The sequence below is a fragment of the Aedes aegypti genome, chromosome 3 (genome assembly GCF_002204515.2).
Source record: "Aedes aegypti strain LVP_AGWG chromosome 3, AaegL5.0 Primary Assembly, whole genome shotgun sequence".
Classification (NCBI taxonomy): domain Eukaryota; kingdom Metazoa; phylum Arthropoda; class Insecta; order Diptera; family Culicidae; genus Aedes; species Aedes aegypti.
Genome location: NC_035109.1, coordinates 389,480,235 through 389,484,199, shown reverse-complemented (window position 1 = coordinate 389,484,199; position 3,965 = coordinate 389,480,235). Strand labels below are relative to the sequence as shown.

At 33.3% G+C, this 3,965-nt stretch overlaps 1 long non-coding RNA gene across 1 annotated transcript; it reads left to right on the top strand.

Annotated features, from left to right (window-relative positions):
- The first annotated feature begins 343 nt into the window (after window positions 1–343).
- Window positions 344–3,446, top strand: LOC110678710. The gene is made up of 4 exons (XR_002501871.1): window positions 344–447; window positions 2,624–2,845; window positions 2,977–3,047; window positions 3,107–3,446. It is a non-coding gene; the product is annotated as an uncharacterized LOC110678710 (long non-coding RNA).
- The last annotated feature ends 519 nt before the right edge of the window (window positions 3,447–3,965 follow it).

Below are 3,965 nucleotides of genomic sequence, written 5' to 3'. Positions count from 1 at the left end.
TACCATTTCGATCCCGAACGACTAGGAACGTGTAAGGTGTATTAAAAGATGTTCACGAACCAAACATAAAACTTAAATCTAGACTAAAAATGAATATGTGGAAAGCCACAAGAAAATCCTTTTGAACCTAAAATTATTGTATCACAGAGTAAGTTATCACAGTAAGATTTCTTAAATCTAATTGAACTTAATAAAACCTAAAACTATTTCACAGATATGTAACCATACGAGCATCGAGGTGAAAGAGAAGATGAATTTGTAACATGCTCGAAACCGATTGTTGTAAGTATATTTAGATAACTTTAACAAATACATTCAATAAATAAATCTGTTTCAGCTTAAAGCTGATTCGCACCCAATAACGGAGATTGCGACCTGCTAAATGGAAATCGGCCCCGAGTAACCTCTATGCTCTCTTAACAGTACTAATAATACGTTCAACAAGTGGTATTTATTTTGATTTTTGTTTTTCCAAATTCTCGTTAGAATTTTTTTATTGTAAAAAATAGCCAAAAAACACAAATTCGACTTGAGGCACCTCCTAATTTTCTCCAAATTGGATGAAAATTTGTCTGGTAGTTTGTTTTAGTATTTGAACTAGGACTTGGAGATGACTGGTTGATCCCAGAAATTTTGATTTTTGTGAAACTGACCTAGTTAGTTTTAGTAAGGTACCGTGGGGCAAGTGGGTAATGGATTTCGTATAGTTGGGATTCTTCAAATCCTAGAGACTTTAAATGAAAACAAATGAGGTCGTGTATATTTTTTAGCTTGACTCCCACCAAATATAAGCAATATGCTGAAATTTATTTTTATGTAAAATTGAAGAAAAAAGTAGAGAAAAAGTTTTTGAAAAACGTCTCCTTACTTTTCACTTGCCCCACAAGTGGGGTAAGTGAAAAGTTTACCGTTTTGAACAATACATTCAAAAACTAACAATTATATTCACGATTTCTATTACCTTCAACATTTGTTAAGGCGTCCCAATGAACAATAACATAAGTAACATGTGAACAAAGAAAAATTTATCCTTGTTACTTGAATTTTCTTCTGTTCAGTTATGTTTGTTGAAATGATTCGACAACATTATAACTGCAACATTTCCAATGCTAGTTCTCACATCATGGGCCAGCAACTGCATTTCTGCTCTGTAGAATTTATACCACTCGTTATTTGTTAAGAATTACGTATTACGTCGGGTATTACGTCGGATAATTCTTCGAGAGAAATCAAACGGAATCCTTCAATAAAGTATTTAGAAACTTTCTTATGTGGATACACCTATACCCCATTTTTTATGTTTTGAACTAGCTTTACATAGACATTCCACGAGATTTCCGTGCGTTTTCTTTTATTGGAACTTTTCAATCAACGTCTTTCTTTAAATCGGCTGTCCGAAGTAAACATATTAATATCGTAATTTTTGGCAACCTTTTTTTAGAGAAGTTCTATGATATGGCCATGATATAAGCTTTTAACGCTTTAAGTATAGTGTTTCTTGAATTATCAGCAAGTCCTGTTGTTCTATTATAATTGCGAACCTTCTACACTTATAGCTATCTAAAGAGAAAACACAAATTCAATCTCTAATGAGATACTTTTCACTTGCCCCACGTGAGTAGAAAATTGACGGAGTTTCAATTTAGTTATTTTTAGGTCTATGTCGAATTAATTCTAAAACTTTTTTTATTGTAGTTTAAAACTGTCAGAAGAGGCTACTAAGAAGTGGTACAGAAAATTATTTTCCGCAACTTTTTTCCGCTGAAAATATTAAAATCAGATTGCACGCCGCCAACTTGTTACGGAGTGATAGTTGACAGGTTAACAATCTTTCGCTCTATTATGCAATAATGGCTGAAAAATCACAGAAATCTCTTGCCTAACGTAATGTTCTCAATGGCCTCAAAGTTTTACGCATGAATTTAAAACGTTAATTCACATATTCAGTTAAATTTACCAATTATTTTCACTTACCCCATTTACCCACTTGCCCCACGGTACCTTATTGCAATTACACTGAAATGAATTTTATTGTAGAAACTACTGAATCCATGGTAAAATTAAGAACTGCACCAACGATTTTCAACCGACTCCATTAATCTGTTAACTTTACCAAAACATAGTCAACATCACTACGCAAGAAAATTTCTTCTATTGATTTAACCAGAGTTGTAGTATTTTTGACTAGAAACATTCTTGATTTGTGAAGTTTAGCATTATACTTTTGACCACACTGTGTTGTACGGTGGGTGTCACGGATTGAAATACAATGCTTTGTAGTGGATGCTATGGACATAGTCAAATTTACTGCACTGCTCAGTGATTTTCACCAGATTATAGTAAACTTAACAGATTTTTTTAGTCGGTTGAAAATCGTTGGTGCAGTTCTTAATTCTACCATGGATTCGGTAGATTATACAACAAAATTTGTTTGCGTGTAGGACTAGTAGGTGACTGCACTGAAAATAATGTTATAGTAACCCCAATCACAACATTGTTGTTACCACAACTATTCCGAAATATTGTTAAAATTAATGGAATCATATTATTACTAAAAACAATGTTGTTCAAATTACCACGTTAACAAAGCTGTAGAACTGTACTTTTAACTATGTTTTTGTAGTCAAGAGCTGTTCTTCTTGAAGTTGACTTGACCACATGTTCAGTAACAAACAACAGCCGATGTCTCGATTTTACCATGCTCATGGTAAAAATAAAAACAGATAATGTGTAGTCTTAACTACTGTGCATTTATGTCCATAACTCAAGCTCACTCCCATCGAAGGACGCCATTTGTGTGCTGTGATTCAGTTACAAGAAATACTTAAGGATCCAGAATTTGATGGTGCGTATGATAAATATTGAATCATTTTTTTTTTATTTTTTAGTCCGCGATGAAAAATCAATTAGATTGAATTTACTATTGGTTATTGGATGCAATTAGTTTTCGTTATTTCCAAATAGTTCTTCTAATAGTTCTAGATTGATTCTTCGGATCGGTATTTATGTTTTGGCAGCCCCAGTGAATCATCCACCAGGAGAATAAGGTAAGTTTCTTGATAACGTTTACCATATGTTCATCTCGATTAACTTGCGCATCTTTTAGCTGATGGTAATCAAAATCAACGAGCCAGAGTAGTTCTCTTCAAGGCAGACCATATTCGATATTAGGAATTTCTGAACATACAACAGCCAGTCGCACCAAATGAAGGTCAGCCAAGTATCAGTGTCGGTGACCATGGTTAGCGCTTTATCAATGCTCTTTGGATCTCCTGGACCAGTACGCACCACCGAAATTCCACCGTCGCACCGTAACATCGATACCGTCCGTCGTATTCCATTCCCTGACTTACACAAATTGGCAAATACCTACGCAACATGCGTAGAACTTGGCATCGAAATTGATGATTTTCAATAAAATTACCATGCTCTTTTATTGAAATTAACTATACGATTGTAGTAATTTTGAATGCAAGAGATGGTTGAAAAAATAACTTTTAATTGTCATCAACATACAGTTGTGTTCAGAATAATAGTAGTGAAAGCCAATTTTCATACAAAATGCTCAACTTTGGCATGCTGTAACTTTGTTTCCATATTAGCAATCGGCATGAAATTTTGACAGTGAACTACAAATATGCTCAATTTAATTATCACAAGATTTGAAAATTTTCACACTACCGACTAAAAAGTTAAGCACCAGGTGAAATCGCTCAAAATAATAGTAGTTTTAATAATTTAAATATCTGCTGTATTTTGAGGTTTTGAATTTTTCTTTATTCATAATATCAACCATTTGCACCCAAGCTATGAATGTATAAACAAGCCAATTTTTTATAAAATTGTTGCTGAACAAAAATTTACGAAAGAAAAACTACTATTATTTTGAGCGATTTCACCTTGTGCTTAACTTTTTAGTCGGTAGTGTGAAAATTTTCAAATCTTGTGATAATGAAATTGAGTAT